This window comes from Taudactylus pleione, unplaced genomic scaffold (genome assembly GCF_031769625.1).
Source record: "Taudactylus pleione unplaced genomic scaffold, aTauple2 ptg000007l, whole genome shotgun sequence".
Lineage (NCBI taxonomy): Eukaryota > Metazoa > Chordata > Amphibia > Anura > Myobatrachidae > Taudactylus > Taudactylus pleione.
Window position 1 is genome coordinate 4,429,281 of NW_028284410.1, and position 26,246 is coordinate 4,455,526.

Below are 26,246 nucleotides of genomic sequence, written 5' to 3' on the forward strand. Positions count from 1 at the left end.
TCCCGGGAGTTTTGAACTGGGAAGCGGACTTCCTAAGCTGTCACGATGTACATCCAGGGGAATTGTCACTTAACCAGCAAGTATTTCAGCTTCTGGTGGAGAAATGGGGCCTTCTCGAAATAGATCTGATGGCATCTCGGCACAACAAAAAGATGCCAAGGTACGGCTCAAGGACAATAGACGTGGGGGCTCTGCTGATAGACGCTCTATCGGTCAAGTGTTCATGTATCTGTTCCCTCCATTCTCGCTTCTACCTCGGGTCATTCGGAAGTTGAAACAAGAAGGAGGTATGCTGCTGCTGGTGGCTCCAGCATGGCCCAGACGTCACTGGTACGCAGATCTTCCGGGTCTGTCCATAGACACCCCAATGCTGTTGCCTCAACGTCGGACCTGTTGTCCCAGGGTCCTTGCCTCTACCCGGATCTGAGCCGTCGGTCTTTGACGGCGTGGCTATTGAGACTGCCCTCTTAAGTTCCAGGGGGTTCTCCAACTCAGTGGTGAACACCATGCTCAGGGCTCGCAGACCTACGTCTGCGAGAATTTATCACAGTGTGTGGCACACCTTCGAATGGTTTCGCCCCAGAGGTTATAATCCTCAGACTTTTGAATTATCCAGGATATTGGCGTTCCTACAGATGGGCTTATATCTCAGTCTTCGCCTTTCATCTCTGAAGGTGCTGGTTTCTCCCCTGTCAGTATTGTTTCACCTTAGGATTGCTATCCTTCCGGATGTTCACACTTTTATGCAGGGGGTGCTTCGCATCCAGCCTCCTTTTATCCCTCCGGCCGCTCCGTGGGATTTGACTGTGGTCCTTATGGCTCTACAAGGACCGCCATTTGAACCACTGGAGATCAGATGGATTACAATTAAAACTGTTTTTCTCCTGGCCATAGCTTCGGCCAGAAGGGTGTCAGATTTGGGGGCTCTTTCATGTCGTCCTCCCTTTCTGATTTTTCATAGGAACAGGGCTGTCCTTCGTACCCGGCCTGGTTTCCTACCTAAGGTGGTGTCCAGCTTCCACATTAATGAGGAAATTGTTGTGCCAACCTTTAACTCCCTAGACCTCTCAGCTGGTGAGGCCTCTTTGGATGTGGTCCGTGCTTTAAAAATCTATGTGGACCGCACCAATTCTTTTCGGAAAACGGACACATTGTTTGTCCTGTTTGGCTTTCGAAAGAAAGGATGGCCTGCCACTAAACAGACTTTGGCAGGCTGGATTCGTCTGGCAATCTCAGAGGCTTACCTTCAGGAGCCTCCTCTGTCAAAGCTCACTCTACTTGGTCTGTGGGTCCCTCATGGGCAGCTCGTCGTGGTGCCTCGGTTGTTAAGGCGGCCACCTGGTTTACTGTCCATACATTCCTAAGATATTATGCATTCAATACTTTTGTCTCTCAGAATGCCTCCTTCGGGCGGCGGATTCTCCTTTCTGCACAAGATCGTCCCCACCCTTAAGGAGACTGCTTTGGGACATCCCCAAGGTCTCCTGTGGAGCCCTATGGACCCTGCAGTAGAAAATAAGAGATATGGTAAGACCTTACCTTTTGTTATCTCTATTTCTACGATGTCCATAGGGATCCACAGGATTCCCGCCCTGTTGCACCTGTGCTGCAGTTGGGCTGCGTTATGGTCACCGGTTTTTCCGTCTCCTTCTGTATGTGAGAGTGTGATACTTGCATGTTCCAGAAGTCTTCCTTCTCTCTTATCCTCCTCCGGCCATTGGCTTACTACGAAACTGAGGTGCCTTGGACTGGGGGTGGGGTATAGGATGGGAGCCCGGTGCATCCTGGGAGCACAAGTTTAACTATTAGAGGTGCTCGACGACTGACGTCATCAGCCTATACCCCAAAGTCTCCTGTGGATCCCTATGGACTTCGTAGGAATAGAGATAACAAAGGTAAGGTCTTACCATATCTTATTTTTTTTAAATTTACTTGGTGTTCTATTTAAATATGGAAATTGCACACAGGTTTCAGTGTAATGTTGACATGCTGTTAACTTAATCTAATAACCCTTTTACATCAAAGTCCCGGGTCTGCCCCGGGATTTGGAACACGTTTCCAATCGAGGACAAACCTTTTTCACACTGCTGCACCAACCTGGGGTATGCCTGTGTCGGCAGCGGAGCAGGGTCTGCAGTGACCCGGCTATTTTTGGTGTTGCAGTGGACGATGTAATCTCCAAGCTCCACAGATGATGTAATCTCCAAGCTCCACTGAAGCCGGCCAATCGGGTAGTATGCGGCATGACCTAGGTCATCGTGACCCGGATCACACTGATTACACTGCAGGGTGACACGGGAACGACCCGTGCCCAGCCCTGCAAGCTACTAGAGTTGGATCCCCGGGTCACTGGACCATTTACATTGGCAAAAATCCTGGGTTGATGCGTGTTCACGTGACATGCTTGCAAAAGCTGTGTATGAAACCTGATGACTTGTTCAGATGGAGCTGTTGTGACCATTATAAAAGCTTTCCTCATACTACTTTCTAATTGAAGTGCTGATATGAGGAAAGTGCTCTCAAAATGTTGTGAACAGAAGTGCTAAATGTGGATCAGAGGCACACGTAATAAACTTGTGCATACAGCATTTTCTTTGGCTTGTGTTTAGCATTGCTATTTGTGTGGCATGTGTTTACTATAGTTATGGCACGGGGATCATTCCTTTGCTAGTAGAATATTGTAGAGCCTTACTTGTGTCAATACTTTACTTTTTTTAAAGTTTTTCTAACAATAAATTATTGTGGGACGTTTAAGTATGTAAAATTAATGTAGGTGTTGGTTATATTAAACCTAAATGTACCCCTTTTGTGACATTACTATAAACTTTTATTTTCTATGTAATTCCGTAATTTGAAAACCATAGTTTGGAGGGAATTCAGTGCGGTGACCGCCCGTCCCGATGTGCTGATATATCTGCCATTAGCTGTGCTGCACAGCCGACGCGATATGTCGGAGAACGACGTTGTTCACAGACATATCGTCTGTATTCACCTTGTCGATGCACACACAATATATCGGCCTTTTAGTTTGAACAGCCGACATGTCGCCAGTGTGAGCAGGGCCCTCTTCCCTTGTGTACTTTCCCTTTCCTCAACTAAATCATCATCTCCTCCCCTCTGCCTACAACTGCACCTATCCATTGGACTCTGCTGTCCTTCTGCGTATTTCGGCATTATGACTGCTGTTGCAGCAATGTTTATAAACCATGTCATGCAATGGTCTGTTCTTTAAATCACTTTGTTTTGTTCGTACTGTTTCTGTACTTTGTAAGGTACTGCGGACCCTCTAGTGGCGCCATATACATAAAGGATGATGAAAACAATAATAGATGTTTGCACAAAAATTGTCAATCTTTGGCTCCAGTATTAAGCAGTATATTGCACTGAATTTAATCATTCCCCCCCCCCCACCACCACCTTATGGCGTAATCATTAAGAGGATCAAATGTGCAACCTATAAAATACTGGAACTGTTGTTTATGGTTTGCCCCAGCTGTTCAACATTCCTGATATCTTCAGTCAGTGACACTGGCAGCCAAAGAAAACATTTGTATTAGAGCAAGCAATGTGAAAAGAAAAATAAAGTAAGCTGCTTAGAAAAGTATTGCACCAACTTATTTTCACGCATAGTAAAAGTGGAGCAACTTACCTACACGGGGATGCGGTCAGCATGTCGGTGGTCACAATGTCGACATTATGGTTAATTTTAGTGATATACTTACCACTGCAAACGCTGTTTTGCCACCTAAACTGCAACTAAAGCAGCAAACGCCAAAACATGAGCTACAGCCGCCGGGTTAGGCTTAGGGTACTTAGAATAGCCTCTGACAATTGTCAACATTATTAGCATGTTGACACATCATCAATGATGACTATGAAAATGCTGACATGCTCATGTCTACATGATGAATGTCAACATCTGAGCGGGGAATTTAATCTCTCTTCTAAAGTGACCGGGAGCTATTAAATAGTTTATTGCTAACGGGCGCAAATGCCACTGGCACCCATTATTTTTGCTAGCACCCTTCTGAGGTGGCGAGCAAAAAACCGAGAAAAGTTCTACTTTGGGTGCCCAAACTGCCATTTGGATAGAGCGCCCATTACTTTGCAAGGGTTTAGCCGCTTGACGCGACTAAGATCACCTGCCAGGAGCCCGTTACTTACAGACACGAGACAATTGAATTCCCACCTCAACATTGACAAAATATACCAAACCCACTACATACGTCTTCACATTATGCATATGGATGCCTCCTGTCAAAATACCGACAGCTGCATCCCTATGGTCGGAATCCTGACAGGGGTTAGGTAAGTATACTTACCCTCCCCCCTTCTCTCACTAACCCTCCGCACCCTAACCCTCTCCATTAGTGCCTAAACCTAAGTCTCCTCCCTTCGTCCCTAACCCCCCTCCTAGGGGTGCCTAATCCTAAACCTACCGCTAACCCTGCTATGCTACCTGAACCTAACTTCCCCCCTCGGCTAAGAGCTAAGACACCACCGGCTTACCTTGATTGGGCTGGCATCTTATCTTATCTGTATTCCGGTGTCGGGATTAAGATAGGCATCGGTATTTCGACTCCTATCTTAAGTCTCGTGTCAGACTTCCAGCGTTGGAATTCAGACCAGCGGCATCCCAGCCACCGATCTGCTAACTACATCCCATACATATATCCCACCAGGTAGAACTGTATAGTTTCTTCTATTTTGGTCTCTTGTCTACATGAACTTAGCTATATAATGTGCAAATGTAAATATTTATCAGTATTAATGAGTGCTAAGGTGCGTACACACTGTGCGATCAGGAAAGATATAGTACGACTACGACATTGTAATCGTACCGTCGTTCCTGATCTTCAGCAGTGCCTACACTGAACTATCAGTCGTTCAGTGCAGGCACACTCATCATTCCTGAACATGGGCAATCTGTCGTTATCAGCCGATTGTCCATTGTCTGAACATGCAGGCCAATGTCGGAAACGACCAGCGTCCGCGCGCATCGCTGGTCGTTTCCTACATGTTAGTGCACGATTACTGAGCGATTGCACGATTATGATGTCGTAAAAAGATTTAATAACTATTATTTTGAATTTGGCATTGATCATAAGCTGGGTACACTATATGATGTGTATACAGCTGACGGAACGTCCACACTACATGATCTGGTTTACGACTGTGCGATATATCGTTCAATGCTCCAGCATGGCGTTGTTCACCATAGAAGATGGGACAACACGACGAACGACCAACATGGTTGTGCAATCAGATGTACACACCATACGATCCGCACAATATATCGTTTCGATCTCCATAGGAACAATAGTGTTCCCTCTAGCTCCGGCGGCAGGCAGGGCGCCGGAGCTAGAGAGGGCAATGTTGTGCGCGCGCGCCGAAAAGGGGGCGTGTCTATAAGACGCGTCCCCTTTTCGTCATACTTGGGGGCGTGCCCGGCGCTTACGGACACGCCGGGCAGCCCCCAAGCGCTGCAGAAAGGGAGAATAGACGCCGGGCGCATCGGCGTCTATTCTCCGGCGGTGACCGGGTCACCGCATGTTTGTCCACCCGCGGGACACTGCGTCCCGCGGGTGAGAACGGCTCCCGCAGGCTGTTAGGGCAGGGCGCTTTTTGCCCTCCAGAAGGAGGGCAGGGCGCCGCGCCCCGCTAAAACAGCCTAGCGGGAATGCTAGAACAATATATCTTAAGCTGGGTACATCGTCTAGTGTGTACCCAAGATATGTGCGCTCCCACAATTCTCTAGTGACATCGCCTGCCGGCCCTACTGCAGGACTGAGTGCTGTTGCTAACTATACCATGACACCTAGTCTCATAGTCTCCCCCCGAAGTGTCTCCCCACCCCTTCGCCGGACCCCGCATCGGCAAGTTTCTATGCACTTGCCGCATGCTTGGTCCTGGCTATGTTGTGCTGGGTACCCAGCTTAATAGTGTGTACCCAGCTTTAGATGTTCGTGAAGCAGCAGCTGCTCTTCTCTGACAACTGAAACATGTTTGTGTTGATACTTTGCAGCTGTTGCTAAAGGAATCAATTTGTAGGGGGAATCTCCGCTATTCATATGTTATTCAGCGTCTTACCATCATGAAACTGGATTCTTGCTTAGTCATGCTAACTGGTACGCCTTAGATGAGTAACTTGCAGACGCTCCCCCAGTTGTATAATGAAAGCGCTTTTGTTGGCAAAAGATGCCTTATTTGCTTTCTTTGCTGCAACATTATTGAGGCTTGTTTTTATTTCTGTTACTGGACTTGAGGGTAGATATTCATCAGGTTTACAAATCTGCCAATGATTGGTGACTTTGACTAATATTTTTCAAGGGCGCAGGTAATTAGTGTTGCACCTTGCTGATTTAGCATTAATTACTATTGACCTTTGAAATCCATCAGTCAAAGCCGCCGATTATCATTGATGTTGTAAAAATCTACCCCATGGTGTGTAAAATACAGAAAGATACTGTTAACGATAGATCGCATTGGGGCCTGTTACTATGCTCAGCAGATGACTGCACATAAAATACCAACAGGGGTCATCAAGTATTTCAGACAGTTTATCTTATAGGGAAAACATTGCTTCAGGGACCAATTAGGGGTTAATGGTTTATTGCTGATGGAAAATTTCTATGCCGAGTTGAATTACTGGCTCTTTACGAAATCAGTAAATACGGAAATCCTTTCAGATGATCAGTCATGCCCACCACCTGCTGTCACCCTTCCTCACTCAGAAGCCCACCACGTACCCGCACTCTCCTTATCCCCCTGCTCTAAATCAATCTCAACCCCATGCTACAGCAACCCTAACAATCTCCTTCTCTCTCCTCCCAACTCTGTCCCTCTCTCCTGTCTCCTCTGGAATGCCAGTCCTGCCTATAATCTACTGGTCCCTGTCCATTATGGCTTCATATTCAACTCCTTCAATCTCCTAGCCATCACTAAATCCTGGACTTACCCATCTGACACCACTGCTCCTCCAGCGATCTCCTTTGGGAGCCTCACATTCTTTCACACTCCCTGGCCTGGAGGTTGCCACAGTGTTGGTGTTGGGGTACTTCTATCATATTGTCACTCCCACCAACTCTTGCCTTCTAAACTCTCCACTTCATTATTTGCATTCAATGCTTATATCAGTTGCCTTTTCCAACTTCCTTGAGTAGCTGACTTTCCTCATCCCCCTGGCCTTGACTCAAAATTCCATGTTAACTTTGCTTCTTGGCTTCTAACCTTGAAATGGGCTCTCAAGACCCCTTTCTTCCTCAAAGCTTTCCAGCTCTCATCCTAACCCACTACTCCATGTTCCTTCCTCACAATCCACCCCTGTTTGTCTGTCCCCTCCCCTTTAGAATGTAAGCTCTCACGAGCAGGGCCCTCTTCCCTCATGTGCTTCTCCCTCACTTACTCCTACTTTAATTTACAACAGCACCTAACCCTTGGTTGCTGACACCATGCTGCTTATTTAAATGTTATGCAGCAATGTATAAATCATGTATTTGTCCCGTGTTGGTTGTACTGTTAATACCTGTAACTGTTTTTCTTGTGTGCTCATTTTGTACTTGTCTTTTGTGTGCGCATTTGTTTTTGTACTTTGTAAGGTGCTGCAGAACCCTTGCGGCGCCATATAAATAAAGGATGATAATAATAATGTGACCAGGATGGCACAGTTTGGGTTCACTTACAGATAAGATTTGCTCTTATCCTATTTATGTGCATTTGGTTTAATCAAATGCATCTTACATAATATGGTTCTGTTTCCAGGAGTGCTTATGTATGTTATTTTTTAAGTATGAGAGATTATATAAATAGATTACTTTGTGGTGTTCCCCCTGTAAACTAAAGTCCTTTTTTCAGGAATTGCCTTGGCCTCTTTCCTTTAAAGACACAAACACAAAATTGTATTTCGAAAGTAGGTATTCAAATAGGAACACAGGAAATTGAAGCATCTGGCCCATATTCTCTACTGACATGCAATCCCTACAGTGCCTCTAACCATTTTGGCTTTCTGCCACCTTCTCTCAGTTCTCCTGCGACTGGGACATGACAGGTACTTTCTGTGAAAACATACAGGGCCTGATGCAGAGTTAAACATACATCTGTTGGCGTATTGTATGTTTCTGCACTGTGCCTGTTCTAGAACGTACACAAGAACAGGCAATTCAGAGTTGTGGCAATTTCAATGGCATCTGCCATTGACACTGAAGAGACCTAACTGGGCTGTTACTGGGCGTTTTCACTTAGACAAAGTTAAGTAAGGGTGTGTACCTGTGGGCTACAGAGCTGAATGTAAATGTAGATGACACATTTCCAGGCCTACCATTTGCACATCTTATCGGTTTGTGCCTGTTATCTGGTAGCAGATCAAGCCCACGTATAGGAGGTTGGCACACAACATAATGCGTATAACTCTGCATACGGGTGAATATAGGCATTTTGATCCATGCTCACAATGAGGGAGCACATACAGCGGTTTTCGTCTAACTGCATCATGCGTACAGAGTCTAGCATAAGAGATCCTGCTCACTATAGCCTGGAGTTCACTGAAGATAGGCGTATTTCTTATATTGGAAAGACTGCTCTGGCAAATAACATTAAATTGTTTAATTAACGGTAATTAATGGGCACCTAATGTTGCCATTCATTAAGTATCGCTCTTGTAGCGCCCAAATAGACCTGGTTGAGCTGCGTAAAATGACTAAACTCGTTTATATTCCAAGTTATGGTGCCCGCACATTTCTGCTCACCTCCTCAGGAGGGGGCAAGCTGAAATGTCTGCGGCTTTTTACACCCGAACAGAGCAACAACTGAATTTCTCCATCGGGCACTCTGCACTGACAGCCGCCAGCGAAAACATTTCAATTGCCCCATCTGTCCAATTCATTTAGGTGGTTAGTTATATTTGCATTAATACATTTTATTTATCTGATTTGCTTTTTTTTATTTACTACAGCTGCATGTTGAGTATCTTCAGGTGATACTCTGCAAATATACACACATTTGAACAGACTGCAGATCATCACAATGTGTTTCATATTTGTTGATCTTAAATGGCTAATTTGCCAGCTGTATTAATACAGAATAGAAAACTGTTTGCTTATAATAATTAAATCCTCATTAAATTCTACAAGAGCTTTTCAGTCATATAATTTCTTATTGGACTAGAGATGCATTTATGTACTCTGACACATTTTCCCATATAGCGGGGATTCAGTTCAACACATTGTGCCGCCAGTCAGTTTTGTAATGCCTGACGGTGCACATATTGGGCACTTATAGTAGTGTTGGCATCGAAAGTTTTCCTTCACACCTCTATGCAATGCTGGTGGGTGCAATGTCACCCACCAGCACAGCATAGAGCACAGCACAGCACATCGCAACAATGTCAGAAAATTAATTAATCCCCCCCCCCCATGGTTCATGAAATGCATTTCTGCAACCTTATGGTGCATTACACACAGTTAGATTTGTCAGTTCTTCGATAACGTTGAACGATTTTTAAAACTATTTGAATGATTTCATCAACGATGAACGATTTCTAACAGTATTAAAATAAATGAAAATCATCCAAATCTGTTTGCAAACAGTCTGTGTCAGATATTATCTGACATGCGGGCAGGCACATCATTGGTCGATGCATGCCCTATATGTCAAAGATATGAATGATTGAACGATTTTTACAATCGTTGTCGTTCATATCTGATAAGAAATCTGACCGTGTGAATGCACCATTAGAATAATATGTAAGATGCTGATGAATGTGGATTTCTCCACCCATCTTTAGTCTGGCCAAGTCAAATCAATGTGTAATTTAATATTATTTATGGAAATTACTATTTTCTCCTTATGTGGTCCGTACACACCAAATGATCTGGTGACCGACCGCACGATATGTCGTTCACGAGCCGCAACCAAATGCATGGGGTCATCCATCACTTTAACAGATTGACAAACAACATGTATGCAGATCTGTTGATATGCTGAACGACCCTCTGGGAATGTGCATGGCCCGACATAGTGCGTGTCACTGGCCGATGTTGACCCAATCTACCCAGCTTTGTAGAATTTATCAGTCAGATTTTTTTTTTTTCCTTTCCATTGTTTGAGGTACTTTCTTCCTTTTTATTTTTTGTCTTTCTTGTAAAATGAAACATATATAAAGCATGTGTTAATTCTGACTTTGGATTGTTTGTCCATGTAGTGTTCTTTAAAGCTGGATATATGTAGATATCATTCGTTCGAATGATATTTCGGTAGCGGATCGGTAGGTGTGTGCATCCGATGTGCCTGTGAACAACGTCGTTCAGACATCAGGTCAGCCCTGCAGCACGGCCGATGCCTATATATCAAATGGGTAGGCAAATTTAAATGCCCGCCCAGTTGTGATGTCTGGCCAGACATAACGAACGGCCCATTAGTAAGTGTGTATAGCGTACCAAATCAGCACGACAGCTGATCGGACGCTTCCTTTGGTAAGTGTATACCCAGTTTAAGATACTTATTGCAATCTTGTCTGCAGATTCCTGAAAACCTTTTCTTTACAAAAAAGTAGATCGACAGAAAAATAAAAAAAATTCTGTAATAAACAAACATGTAATGTACTGAATGCTTCCTAGTGCTCTTCATTGCCAAATATTTTGGTGGAATTATGTAATAACATTGGAGGTAATTTAATTATGTATGATGTACATGATGTGCCATTCCGGAACGGCACATCACGCCTGCTAGTGATGTCGCCCTTACCGTATATGGCCGATTTGTGCGCAGCCAGGCATCACGTTGAATTGCATTCCCCTCTATAATGTAGAAAGAAACATTTACTGGACAAAACAAGTCTGAACAATCTTACTCAATATATCAGTATTTTAAAATGCTTCCTTCTATTAAAGCATAATTATAGCCAAATTATTTCACATGACTTGAGTTTCAATAGAATATATAAGGGCTGATTGAAAAGTAATGACTGCCTTTGTTTTTCTGTCCCATAGGTAGACGTGGCAGCGATATGGTGGTTAATGCGAAGCTCGTACATCGATGTGTCTGAACCTGCGGTTGCACTGCCGAAGTAGTTTTTGTTTGGTCACAGCGAGTGGAAGATCTTCGTACATCTCATCATGGAGGATGAGGAAGACATGACTATGAGATTACACCAGAGATGTGTGATTGAATTTTGTATTAAACTTGTAAAAAGCGGAAATGTTTCCATACACCGGACTGTTGATTGGATTCCAGATTATAATGACGAAACCACGATTCGTCACACGTCACAATCGATGTCAGGAAATCGGGTATCCTCTCCGACATTCAAACTGTGTTCTTGCACGATTCAACTCATCGTCGCATTTGCTGTTCTGTGAGATTTCTTTGTACCCACCTGGTGCACACGCGATGCATTTTCAGTTCCTTTGTCACAATATGCTGAACCCTTTCGAATGAGATGCCAAGTGAAGCCAAAAGTTTGCGTAAAGTTAACCACCTGTCATTTTGCAACATCTCCACAGCTTTGGCAATTTTGACATCTGAAACCGCGGTGGATGGTCTCCCAAAACGCGCTTCATCAGTCACTCACGTATTACCCTCTTTGAAGTGCTTCCACCACCGAAATACTGCAGTACGGCTAATTGTTTCTCCACCATATGCTTCCCGCAACATTTCATGAGTTTCATTTCCAAGTTTAACACACAATTCAATCACACATCTCTGATATAATCTCAGACACGTCTTCCTCATCCGCCATGACAAAATGTACGAAGATCTTACGGCAGTGCAACCGCAGGTTCAGACACATCGATGTATGAGCTTCACAATAACCAGCATAACGCTGCCACGTGGGACAGAAAAACAGTCAGTCTCATCACTTTTCAATCAGACCTCGTATATTTTTTTTTATTTGAAAAGATGAGGTTTGATTCTGAAATATCTTAGAAAATAATTTGATAACTGTATCAGAATGGTTCTATGAGGGACCTGTCATACTTAAAAATGTGAAGTTTTCATGGATCTTTATGGAGGAGTCAGTGTGATATACTCGAACTTTGAAAAGTGTTTGAAACTATGTTGATGCATAAATACAGAATTCTAGGTCTAGGATAAGTGTGTGTGTGTATGGGCTTTAAATTCAATAAACTTGTAGAGCTTTATCTGTGTGAGGTATACTTTGAGCTTTGCAGTTAATTTAGCGTTAAGCCAGTTCCATTAAAGCATATGCACATCAGCTAGTTTCAGTATTACTTCTTGTCTCATGACAAGTCATTACAGTTGTCTAGTTTCCAAGCAAAATCCAAACAGCCTTCTAGCTTTTGTCTTTAAACGAGGTGTACATTACTCTCAGCAACAGCTGCAATTCAGAGCTCGGCTAGCCTCTCAGTACTGTAAATCCAGAGTATAAAGTGTTCGCCCGTTTCAGCTTCACAAATAATCATAGTGCTGGAGGTTTTATTTTAAGATAAGTAAGTGCATGGCAGCTGACTTTTGTAGGTCAATGGAAACTGGTCCATTTTCTTGTCTACTGATGTCATTTGCTATTTCATAGTGATGAAGTCAATAAGATTGTAGTATGTGGGTAAAACATATTTATTTTTTGTTGTAAAACTGAGCTGTTGGCAAAACCTTAAGGGGGGTATCCACTAGACGATAAAGTTGAACGATAATTATAAAATCGTTTGATAATCGTTCAAACATCGTTTGCAAATCGTGCAGTAATTGTTTCTAACGATGTACGATGCGCGCTCCCGCTGGTCGTTTGATCGTCTCCTCCATCGACTAAACATGCAGGTCAATTTCACTTGATTGCTTACAAATCGTTTACACATCATTTACACATCGTTCAAGCTGAACGATCAAACGATGAACCACTATCTGCCCACTATAGCTGAAATCTCTCAATCACAGACTGAAACAACATAGTTTATCGTTAGATCTTTTGCATATCTTTTACAAATCTTTTGCAAATTGTTCAGAGTGGAAGATCAAATTTCAAGGGAAACTTCAAGGGAAAATCGTTAAGAGGTTGGACAGGGATAAAATTGTCTAGTGGATGCCCCCCATTACTCATGATCTGACACTTTCTTTCTTTTTTTTTTTTCTCTTTGCCATAAAAGAAATGTATTTAAAATTATATTACCTTTTTTTTTAGCCAATAAGGTTTCCTGCTAAAACCTTGGGGAGAAAAAAATAAAAAATAAATGTCTCATTAGTCAAAGCATATTACTGGAAAGCTTGAATTCCATTTGTCATATTTATGTTAGCAGCTGATTCCTCTTACCATTTATTTGTGTTTGTGTCTCTTCAGTGTCACAGCATACATCTGTCTCCTACATGCGTTAACATTCATTTGGAGCCCAGCTAAGGTAACGTTCTATATAAAAAATATTGTTCTCCTTTTCACTGCAACTGTTGGCTGACATTCACCAATTATTTTTTAGAACATTTCTTATGCTCTGTAAAGTTAAGGCCTGTACTCTCATGCTTAAGCCCTTGCCACTACTCCTGGTGGTAATGACTATGGTCCAGTGCTGGAGCTGCGATCTGTTTAGCTGCTGACTTGTTGCTTACTGTTAAATCTAGTTTAATTATCTTTACTCTGAATGCCCCGTCAATCTTACAAAGGGGAAGTTATCTTATTTTACAAAGGAAAAATTCTAATTCCCATTGAAGCTGATATTTGAAGTGCATTAAGAAATTGTGCTGGTGTTTGAGATACAATTTTTTAAAAAGTAATTGAGTAACTTAAGTGCTTTTCAGATGTTAAACCTGTAATACAAAATAGTGGTTGCTCATGATCAACTTAATAGTTCATCACAGGTGCTTGTAAAGGGAGGTGTTTACTCTAGGCTAGAAAAAAGAAAAAAAAATTCCCTCCAGCACACTGCAAAAAGTCAACAGAGAGACTTGAACACTACATAATAGAAATTCAGAGATCTTGGTTGCATATATTTGCAAATACATGGTTAAGCTCTGTGCCACATCAAGGCTTCTCTATACCGACGTCCCTAATGCTACATGATAATAGCACCCAATCTAGGTCGTATAATTGCATACTGTTGTGCCAAATGATATATTTAAGTTGAGAGCCAACTCACCTGGAGGTACCCCAGAGACCTCCATTTTTTATTTTATATTTTCTAGCCAAGATGTTAGACCTGCAACAGGACATGTTAATGCAACCAGTAACTACTTTACACATGTACAATCATTTAGGCCTGTGCTGATTAGGTTTAATAATCAAATTGGGATACACATCAAATATGATTTTGGTTTGTCTCTTTTAAGTATATGAATTTATATTTGTGAAAAGTGTGCGTGTTCCTGTGGTTCTCATGTTGTGAAGAAGATCTTGTGAATGCGTTTTCTCTATTCCGTTGGTACAGGGATGGTAGGCAAGCAGATCATGGAGCATGTGCTGATGTGACTTAATATGCAGGGCCAACTAGTGTTCACTTTAGGAATTTTTTAGGGCAGGGTGCTGATTACCCAGGAGGGCACATCTGTGTGAGCGCCTAAAAAGAGGTGCTGGTAGGGGGCATGGTCCTTTGACACGCCCCCTTACTATATTTTGGGGGTGAGCCTAGCCTGAACGCTATAGTTCACAGTGGAAGACGAACCTGATTAATACAGGGTAAGGGCAGCTCCTGCGGGTAACAGTCCAGGATGTGCAGACAACTGCTTTGCTGGTACCTATCAGGGACTCCCAGGACACACCACCCACCTATACTCGCACTGTGGGCAGAGGTCATATTTAGGCAGGCACCATACACAGAGAATCCAACCCCTATTAGCTTGCAGCAGTGGCTCCCACACCTAGTGTTCACCTCCCCCCAGGAGCTCATGTTTTCGGGATTTCTGTACAGAGTAAGTCACCTGCACATGATTGAACCTGGAAAACATAGGCTTACTGCAGGGGATCTCTAGCCGTGCTTAATATTAACCATAAAGTACAGTTACCTGGCGCTGGTCGCATTGAAGTAGGGACAGCAGACCAACCAAGCTTTGACCGTGGTGTCTTCCAGTCACTGCCGCCTCTCTCCTCCCAACTGCCACCGCCATGGCCAATCCAGAGCCGACCACACTATGCCTGGACCGCTGACTCTGCACTTGAGGTTGGAGAGTGGCTGCACTGCTCCATGCCTGACCCCCGAACCTAGCCCATTGCTGTCATGGCGACCTGCCAGCAAATCAGATTTTGTGCTATCACTGCTCTGAAGGGCAGGAAGTGTTTTAGCAATTTAAATATTGGGCAGGGTGAGGCGCCCTGCTAAAACTGCATTAAGTAATTAACTTCTTAATCCTCCCAGGTGACTAAGGCCAAATAACTGAAAATATGAAATAATTGCAGTATATGTCTGGGGTAAATTAAGTGACCCTTTTCATTAGTGAGAGACACATTTTAGTTGCTTGTTTCTGCTATCTGTTGCTGCTTTAGGTCTACAGTCAGCACTTCTGTGTACTTGATTCACCATCCAATTTATTGCTCAGTTGATATTGTATACATGGAGGACATCAGCAGTGTAATGTTTGTTACTAGTGACCACAATGGGAATTTTCTTTGAGTCATTAGAGTGTTTGTTATTTCCCCGAATTAGGGGGAAACTTTCAATATAATTTCTATGTAGAAAAAGGAGGGGGGATGGGGTTAACCCCCTATTGTTCCTCGGCACACTGAATTATACTTGCAACATTATGTGAAGACTAAATAGTAATAGGAATTCAGAGATAGTAGTTGCATGCATTTGCAAATACATGGGAAGCTGCTAGGCCACGTCACGGCTTCTCTGTCACTATCAGTCCCTAACACTAAGGGTTTACGTCCCAGATGCTGGTTCTAGTAGTGCTAGTTGTAGTTCCCAGGGTGACTCCCAGGTAAACTGGCTCTTAATTTGGATGCATTTATGTACGTGCCTTTATCATGAGGCCTTACATTTGTTAAAATATATATGTCTTTATTATGAGGCCTTATAATTTGTATATATTACATTTGGGGTGAACGTTTGGGCATAGGGCCCCCGAGGCTACTCTGGCTGGGCCTCCTCATGGCATCACCACTTAATACACATAGTTACTTTTCACATCACCTTTAATGTTTGTTTTTTATTCATGTAATTTTTCACATATATTAACCATTTTCAACACTTAGTCTTACATATCTATACTTTACACTTCACTGTCACCCTTCTTCCTTTTTCCGTGTGATGCCCTGGGGGGTCCTGGGCTGGACATTTTTTGGGGTTCCCTGCTCCCCGGACGTGAACCCCTTAGTGTTAGGGACTGCTAGTGACAGAGAAGCCGTGACGTAGCCTTGCAGCTTCCCATGTATTTGCAAATGCATGCAACTAATATCTCTGAATTTCTATTACCATATAGTCAGCATATATTGTTGCAAGTATAATTCAGTGTGCTGAGGAACAATAGGGGGTTAATACCCCCCCTTCTTTCTACTTTGTATGACCCCTTCCTATCATGCACCTGAAAAATACTGCGATTGATTGAGCAGCTGCCATTTTTTGTTTGTAATAATTTCTATGCCGTTTGCTTTTCTGGTAAGTATAGTAGTTTTTATTGCCTCCTACAAATTTAGGATGCATATACTCCTTTCACAGTGGATGGAGGAGATTCCATTGTTTTTTTGCGCACTGCTCAGTAATGTGTGCTCGACAGAGCAATTCAATTGTAACAATCTGGCGCAAGTGCCGTGGTTGCTGACATTTCTGCGCGCAGCATCCTGAGGTGGTGAGTAGAAATGTGTGAAAAATCTGTTCTTTGAGTACCCAAATGGTAGTTGCCCATAGCAATTGAATTGCTCCATCAGGCACCAATTAATTATCACTGCCCAAAAAACAATTGAATCGCCCCCAATGTGTTAATGTGTCTTAGTTGCCTGTACTGTGCTAGCAACAAGTATGATGTAGCCATGTAAGCATTATATCGACTTCTCTTCCCCATCCTCCTCCTCATGTGTTAACCAGACCATGATGACCTCTCCATTGATACAATACCACAATTGAAATTACAAATGTACTTGTGTAAGTCTCACTCTCCCTCATGTGATTGTAACATAAGTGTTTACTAGAAGGATGCAGTTTGACATTCATTGGGGGCGATTAATTTAGCACCGCTGGGATGTATCTCCTGGGTTAAGTGTACAGAGCTATTATTTTACTCCTGCTTTAAGCCCACTTCTATGAACATTAATTCTTCCAGAGGGTGCAAGCAGAAATCCACATTAACTAGTGCCTGACACTTAACATGGGAGGTGCAGATAATTACGACTATGCCCCGGGAATTAGTTACAGTAAAGTGCCGGACGCAATGCAGTCAAATGAATAGCTCCGGAAGCTAACTGATATCGCCCCCATTAAGTCTACACTGAATGTCTAAACCAGTATACCGACAATATTAAAATGCAACTATTTTAATGGTGTTGCTAGTATACCTTGTCCAGCATGTTTATTGTTATATTACTGACAATGTTAAAATGCTGCAAGTTGCATTTTAATGTTGTCTATGTTTTGGTGCTGGGAACCTGGCTTCGATACATGTAGTGTTTGCATAATGGTTGTCGAATGTCCATATTTATTCCCTGCTCAATGTACTTCTCGCGCAAATTCTAAAGCAAATGTAATAGAGAACTGCAATTTCTCCTTCAAATCCATGAGACTTGATGTGCTCAAAGTTCCAAACAAATTGTAAACTGAAAAATCCAAAGTTCTCAATAGCTGATTATTTCTACTATTACAGCACTATTTTGTTATTACTATAGGAATCTGTATGTAATCCCAGCGGCTGAACAGCCGCCGGATCAAATACCGACAGTGGGAGACCCGACGGGCTGGTAAGCACCCCAACCCTCCCTTAGTGGTGCCTAACCCTAACCTCCCACTGTTGGTGCCTAACTCTAGCCCCACCTTCCCGCACTCTCGACCTAACCCTCCCGGGGGGTGCCTAACCCTAACCTCTCCCTAGTGGTGCCTAACCCTAAGTCCCCCCCGGTGGTTCCTAAACCTTACCCCCCACCCCAGCGGTTACAACCTAAGACACCTGGCTTACCTACGCACGGTATGTCGGGCGTCGGGATTGAAGCTAATGATGGGCGTCAAAAATTCCGACGCCTATCTTTAGTCCCATGTCGGGCTTTAAGTGTCTGGGCACCGGCCGCCGGTAACCTGACTACATCCCTTACTATAAAATGTTTCATTTTGCAGATGTTTAAGTACTATTCTTAGTGCTGTAATGATTCAATTATACCACTTTCACATCGCAAACCCGGCTCTGCCCCGGGATTTTGAACACTGGCCCAACCCGCCTGCAACCCAGGTCAGACCCTTTTCACACTGTACCTTCGAGTAGGCCCTGTTCACACTGAACCCAGGTCAGCCAAGTAAATCCCTATGGATGTCATTAAAAATTTACTTTTTCAGGCTCACGAAGATAAGATCACGAAAGGGAACACGAGGGAGGGGTGGGGACTACTCACAGCATTACAGGAATCATGGCTGATGGATTACCACTGTGTAACCCTGAGTTCATGAGTGTTTGTGATTTACTGCTATTTGATTCAGCCAGTGAGAGTATGATGCAGCTTCTGGCAGCATAGTGTACAGTTCACTTCTACATCACTCCAATTACTGTAATGACAGTAGTGGTATTAACCCCTTTCAGACTGCCGGAATGCTGCCTCTGCTGTGTGCTGACTGTGTGTATGGCTGCTGAAATCATCAAGTGAGACCCAGGAACATCCAATCAGCGTTGTTTGCGGAGTCCCAGGTTGGATAACCCTGGCAGGGCCTGTTCACACTGCACTTCAACCTGGCTTGTTGCCGTGTTCAGCCCTGCTCGATTGCAGGGTTGAAGTGCCAGGTTGCTTGACCCAGGATTTTTTTTGGTGGCGCGTTCACACTGCACCTTAACCTGGGGCAACCCAGCAATATACCGAGTTGTTATTGCGATGTGAAAGGGGTATTGGTTTAAACAAACCAAAATGTGTGTATACACCCATCAGTCATAACCGTAAAACCACCTGCCTAATATTGTGTAGTCGAGGCAAAATCTCTGAAGGTGTCCTGTGGTATCTGGCACCAAGACATTTGCAGCAGATCATTTAAGTCCTGTAAATTGCAAGGTGGGGCCTCCATGGCTCGGACTTGTTTTTCGAGCACATCCCACTGATGCTTGATCGGATTGAGATCTGGGGAATTTGGAGGCCAAGTCAACATCTTGAACTTTGTTCCTTGAACCATTCCCGAACAATTTTTGCAGTGTGACAGGGTGCATTATCCTACTGAAAGAGGTCACTGCCATCAGAGAATACCATTGGTCTGCAACAATATTTAGGTAGATGGTATGTGTCAAAGCAACATCCAAATGACTGCCAGGACACAAGGTTGCCAAGCAGAACATTACCCAGAGCATCACACTGCCTCTGCCAGCTTGCCTTCTTCCCTTAGTGCATCACAGTGCCATCTCTTCCTCAGGTAAACGGCGCACACGCCATCCACATGATGTAAAATGAAATGTGATTTCACCAGACCACCTTCTTCCATTGCTACATGGTCCAGTTCTGGTGCCCACTGTAGGTACAGGAGTCAGCATGAGCTCTCTTGACAGGTTTGCAGTTACGCAGCCCCATACTCCGAAAGCTGCAATGCACTCTGCGTTCTGACATCTTTCTTTTATAGTAGCATACTTTTTTTTCTGTAACATCGAACCAGACGCATCACTTATTTGTATGATCTATTACTGAAAATACAAGCTCAAGACATCAAGAATTTGTAATGGGAGAGAGAGAGGAAAATATACACAACAGGTCTTTGTTGGCAAAAATGAAAACCTTTTGCCTTTTCACATGGTACGTGTGCACCTAATTATTTAATTGATCATTCAGAAGATTTTATACATACTGCACTAGGAGGTGCTTTTTGTCACAATTATTTCCAGATTTCCAACCAATGTGAGCCATTGTATTTGATCACAGAGCTGCCATCTGAACCAAACGGGGAGTGCAATACATGAAAAAAGATTGTATTTATTATATTGTCTATATTTACAATTGTATTTTTTCACTTTGGGTTGATGTTGTGTGTTAGCGCCACAATCATCACCGTGTGTGTGTATGTGTATATATATATATATATATATATATATATATATATATATATATATATATATGAGAGAGAGAGAGAGCGCTATCCTGCTTACACCAGTAGCAGCTGTCAGAGCCAAATGCCATGCAAGTAATGCAAGTGTTTAGGGTTACTTAATTAGACTCTTATTAGTGAGGTTGCTGTGCCTTCTTGACATTAATGATTATGCTCGAAAGTTAACATTGACTCGTGACTATGCGGCTCTTAAGAGGTAGGAAATTATCTGTTTCTTGCCAACATTTTTAGTATCCTTTTTTTGATGATCATACCCATGTGTACATCATTGTGTGGTGAAAAATAATAAAATGCATCACCAACTAAAGGTCTGGCATATAATACCAAATATACTATATCAGTGGTTCTCAAACTCGGTCCTCAGGACCCCACGCAGGTCACGTTTTCCAGGTCACCCTGTAGGGGCACAGGTGTATTCATTACTCAGTAACACATTTTAAAAGATCCACAGGTGGAGCTAATTATTTCACTGTTTCTGTGAGGAGACTTGCAAAACATGCACTGTTTGGGGTCCCGAGGACCGAGTTTGAGAACCTGTGTACTATACAAATGACATGCACAGTATGTCTACTGTATCAGCCCCTGTGATCCGAATTACCAGAGCTGCACACATTCAAGAGGTGGTGTAGTCTGTGCAGAATGACTTCTTATAGTAGCTATGGTCCCCAGGATGTGTCCTGCCATGTTCTTTACTATATGATGTCTTGTTACTAGGGCTATATAAGCATAAATATCAACAAAGTATATGGAGGGGTTTATTGCTGGACATTGGGCACAAACATCTTGGTTGCACAATCACCTATTCTATTATTCTGTATTTTACTGCTTTCAATTGGTTCCTTTCTTGCCAGAAAGCACTGGCAGCTCTTTTATCTTCTCAAACAGTAATTTATCTCTTAACATCAGCATCACGTATCCAGTATAATGTATATCTGTGGATGTAGAGCTGTAAAAAAAACAAAATGTTAATTATCCATTCAGGAAGTTAAAGCACAAAGATAATGGCAGTGCTCCTATATTTAAGGAAGAAAATCCTCCTCTTTTGCCAAATTTCTCAAGTAATGGAGGTATACCCATTTGTCACCCTGATGATGTGGCTAAAACCAGTCAGTAGAGATGGCAGGTCTTAAATAAACTGCCTGGGACCTGTTTTTAAGGGATGTTAGAATATAGGTTTTGGTGTTCTGTTCACTAAGCCACAGTTTGTTTCCTTAAGTGCGATCTTTATTTTTCATTCATGATTATTTCTATGAAATAATTGCTCCATCATATATTCTCTTGACGTTACATAAGAGAAACTATTTACATTAAAGCTGGACAATTGAATCGATTGTGATGTTGTGAGACTTTTAATATGGAATCATATATTTATTCTTGATGAAAATTAATTGACGTTTTTATAAGAATCAAATGAACACACTTTCTCATTGTGGCTTAATGTTTGGGATACGCACACTTGATATGATATCCTGTATTTTGGTCCATATGAATAATTCACTTATCACTTCCAAAAGCCCTGTCATCTGACAGTAACTGGGGGATTTCCAAGCCCAGAGTATTGATACTAAAAACAGCAGAAGCATTGTGAGATAGTTTGCATAGATTCCATTTCATACATTCATATCTTCCGGTGATGAGCCATAGAGCTGAATTTCAAGACTACCCAGTTTTAACCCCTGAAAGCAGTAATAATCAATAAGACTCAAGAATTCCTTTCTTTAAGCTTGTTCTTTGTAAAGTCCTATACTGTAAAATACAATTGATCAGTTCTCATACAGTAAACTATTGGCAAGAAGGTTTAGCACATATTAGAAACATTTGTTAAATTGGTTGCAGGTTTTTTTTTTTTTATACTTCAATTTTGTACATTGGAAAGGAACTGCACATGTTAGCAAAAGTATTACCTTGTTGTTAAATTGTTCTACTTGCGTGCACACAGTTATTGTACATATCTGCATAAATAAACAATAGAAATGCAGATCAATGTTAAAAGAAAGCTCTTTTTAAAATAATTTTCTGAAGTGCAGATGAAGAATAGTAAAGCTGTACCATGTCTAAAGTACATTTGAAATACATTTAACTCCCTTTATTGGACATTTTCTGCGGCAAATAATTGTATGCAAATGAATTTGGACACTATCAAACAATTAAAAATGCTTAAACTGTGGGTGTTTTCCTGTCCCCCTCCCCATTGTGTGCTAAAGCCCTATCAGTCTGTGTTGCATATGCCTGTAGCGTGTGTATGGAAAATGAAGGATTACTTTGTAGATGTATATAATATACATATCCACTTGTAGCAGGCTGCTTGTTCTTTATGCACTTGCCGTGTTGTTTCAAAGAAAATTGTTACAAAACCATTCAGCGTCTTCCTTGTCCACATTTTGCATCTAGACATGTACTGTGGCTAATTATACCAGAAGCACTATAAGGCAGCTTCTAGGAAGATTTGTTCCCTATATTTTCTTCGGGCACACCATGTCCAAATGCATTTCTGGTGCCAATATGTGACCGTGTATGAAAGTTGGTGGTGGTCTGCCTTTTGTCAAGTTAACGGGGAGAAATCAATTGTGTTCTCATGCAACTACATTGATTTCCAAATTTAAAGAGAATGATCGTTACGTAGACCAGGCAAAGTGTTTAATCTTCCTGGAGTTTGCCTGTTTTATTGTTACGCCAACAATTTGGTAACATAGAAAGTTCACCAAGATTTAGGGCTTATTCAGATGAGCCGCTATGACTAAATGCATGTGTGAGTGCTGTCTAATAGTCCCCTTCTGGAGTGACCCATTGCTGCTTACAGACTACTTCTGGTCTATTATATAGTCTTCAAGTCATTTATATCTCAGGCCAGAACAGACAAAGCTATTTTTTTCCATTTGTTACTCCAAAAAAGCACTTTTATTTTTCATGAATAACCACCTCCATATATTTTTACGAGTTTTAATTTTCAGTTCTCTTAATGAACAATGGAGGTTAGAACGACGAGCTGTCTTTCCACTTTAATAGATTGCTGGGTGGAGTTTAAACTGTGCAGATTTGCAAGTGTTTTTAGAGGAAAGCAGGAAGGAAATGTGACCTTTCTTGTGCTGCTAGTGAGGACCTCTCATCTCTCCTGCTTCTATGGACTGTAAGTTCTGGGGGTGTTTTTATCTTTACTCCCCTGTCTACCCTGTTTTTGGTGAAGAAAGTCAGGCTGTAACTACATTCAGTGTACCCCCCTCCTCCCTTTGTCCCCTTTGTATCATCGTAAAGTTAACAGCCCCCTCCACAGCCATGCTTTTGAAACACTTTCGGTTTTGCTGTAGTAAATGACAGATCATTTTAAGCTTTCTCCACAAGCACATACTGTATAAATTGTATGTAATAAGCAATTTGTATTCATGGGGGAAAAAATCTATTTCTGTGATAAAATAATTGTAATGCTTTTGTATTCATATGTAAATTGTTGCTATGCAATCTTGCGCACTAGTATGTGTTATTTATGTCCTGTAAACTTGACAAAACAGCAACTATTGCCGTGACCATAAGACTTATAAAATATAATTCGTATGCGTAGCAGTCACCACCTTTTTTGCTCGAATGAGAAATGTATTCTGTACCCATTAAACTTTACCTTCTTTTCTATTTTCCTTGACATGATAGTATTTCAAGAATGTTTAAGTTCTTACATTTTCTTTGCTAATACTATTTATGTTGAATTAATTATATTACTTGCACTTAATCTGTTATGCGGACTATATGAATACAGTATTTATTTCAGGTTTGCACTTTGACATCTTTCCAGAGTGCAAACATTCTTTTACATTTACAGTGCATTTAGGCTGCCTACATGCAGACAGACCTTGGCTTTTATAAGTGGTGTATATTTTAGTACTCTACACACTTATGCTGCCCATACACCTACCCGACAAGCATAAGATCCGATTCATACACGATTCCCAACGATCCCCTGGAGCTCCCTGGCAGTCCCGGCAGCATGTTGTTTGTTGTTCTTTAGCACAGGATCTGTCGTAAGATCGATCCTGTGTCTCACAGACTCATAAAAAAAGTAATTGAAATGACTTGAATTGCTGCACGATGGATCGCATGAACAAAATAAACGCCACAATCTGCACAAGATATGATGGACAAGATGTGCTGCTCATCTGATCATACGATCCGATTATAGGAGCTGAGGGAGCGCGCATCGGATCTTATCTTACTAAAATAATACACGATTTTCACAAGATCCATCTTATGACTCATTGAAAATCGGGCAATCGGCCCGAAATCGTGTAGGTGTATGGGCACCTTAAGTTAATGACAAATGTTTAAATACTCCCAAAAACAATTGCAGCGAGTCCAATAAGCTACACAACTTGTTGCCCTTTTTAATTTTTATTACTGCTCTGTAGAGATTCCCAACAGTGTTTTTATTTATCTCTCCCTCTTTTTAACAAATAAAAGAACTTGGATTTCAAATTTGTGTAGGAAGAAAAGATTAACCCTTAAACTACAATTTAATGCTAGCTCCTCCTTGTTCCTCAGGGTGGAATGACACTTTTCTAGTTTGTGATTTATCACTATTTGTTTTTGTGACCCAAAGAATCCTCTGTCCCCCCAGGCAGTTAGTTCCACCTTCTGTCCGCAGGTGTGTACCAGTTTCTCATGGGTATCCAAACAATAAACATGTTTCAGTCTTTCACCTGCTGTTTCTTTGCTTGCCAGCTAAACTCCAGGGAGCAACAGAAGGGGAAAATCCTGTAAGCTAGGCTGAAAATAGCTGTAAAAGTGTTAATAGTAAACAGTTATGGGTTGCTGACTGGTAGTATTAATAAAAATAAATAAAATGTCCAGTATTTGCATAGCTAGACAAATATGAGGAAACAGGTACTAACTTTTTGGGGTGTAGATCCCCCTAATTGGATCCTGAATCCTCACTAATTTGTTAGTTTTTTTTAAATGAACTTGTCTTTCCTGCTTAATATATTTTTTGACATCCATCAAATAAGTTTTCCATGTAAAGTTTAATCATGTAAATTGAAAGAAAATGTGCATTTAAATCTATAATTCTATGACCATAGTGAAGTGGTTCCCAAACTTTTTCGAATCACTGCGCCCTACAGTATCAACTTTTTTTTTTTTTTTTTTTTTTTACGGCACTCCTGGGCCAAAAGTTTCTTACAGAGAAAATTATTAAAAATTAAATTGCTCTTATATATCACCCTTAGGTACAATTATGTGGTGGTTGACAGGGCTGTGCTTTTTTTTGTCCACATTTTTTGCATGGCAACCATTAGCAGTGGTTTTGCCTATCACAATGACTATTTGGTCTGGACCACCAACCTGAGGTACCCCTGCAAGTGTCCTGAGGCACCCCAGGGTGCTACGGCACCCAGTTTGGGAACCACTACCTTAGTGTTCTCTTATGCATAATAAAATGGTTTCCAGGCCAAGGGCTGGCACTGATTATTGGGCATTAGACAGCGATAATTGGGAGCACCACAAATGCTGTCATTCTAGTACAGGCATGTCAAACAATCACGTGGCCCGCATAAACATTTTATGTGGCCCGACAGTGTGGGCCCAAATATTTATAATATGCAGCCCACACCCCTGCCACGCTCCGATCGGGCAGTGTTTATTTAAAACTGGCAATGCTGGTCTTTGCAGTGATCAGAGACTAAAGAATCCTCTGATCGCTTCAGAGGCCAGCGCTCCCAGTTATGCAGTGCACGGTGAGAGGAGCCTGCGCCTGCTGCTTTGGGTCTAATTAGATCCAGTCAGCGGCAGAGTCTACGCGGGACAGTGGAAGTGATGACGGCGTGGACTGGAACAGTGCCCAGCGGCCCTCGTAAGGAAAGGTAAATACTGCACAGGTGAGCGGGGCCTTTTCTATACTGGGAGGGGGCACAGCATAAGGTGCACTACTAGGGACAGTTTTGGGGCACTACATAATAGCCATTTCTGGGGGCATTACATAAGGGGCACTACTAAGGACATTACTGAGGGGGCTCTGCATAAGGGGCATTACTGGGACATTGCATAATGCGCACAACTTCAGGGGGCATTGCATAAGGGGCTCTAATACAGGAGGGAATTGCATAGGGGGCACTACTA

The 26,246-nt window shown here is 42.3% G+C and overlaps 1 protein-coding gene across 5 annotated transcripts in view; it reads left to right on the plus strand.

Moving 5' to 3' along the window:
- Nucleotides 1–26,246, plus strand: part of THRAP3 (thyroid hormone receptor associated protein 3) — a 68,289-nt gene that overhangs the window by 12,010 nt on the left and 30,033 nt on the right. For 3 of the 5 annotated variants that reach the window (XM_088461233.1, XM_088460940.1, XM_088461148.1), the window contains exon 3: nt 13,289–13,346. The exons of 1 other annotated variant lie outside the window; for it this stretch is intronic. The gene's annotated coding sequence lies outside the window, so the exon portion shown is untranslated. Of the gene's footprint in view, nt 1–13,288; nt 13,347–23,253; nt 23,275–26,246 lie in introns of those variants that run through there. One more of the 5 variants, XM_088461077.1, reaches the window with a different exon arrangement.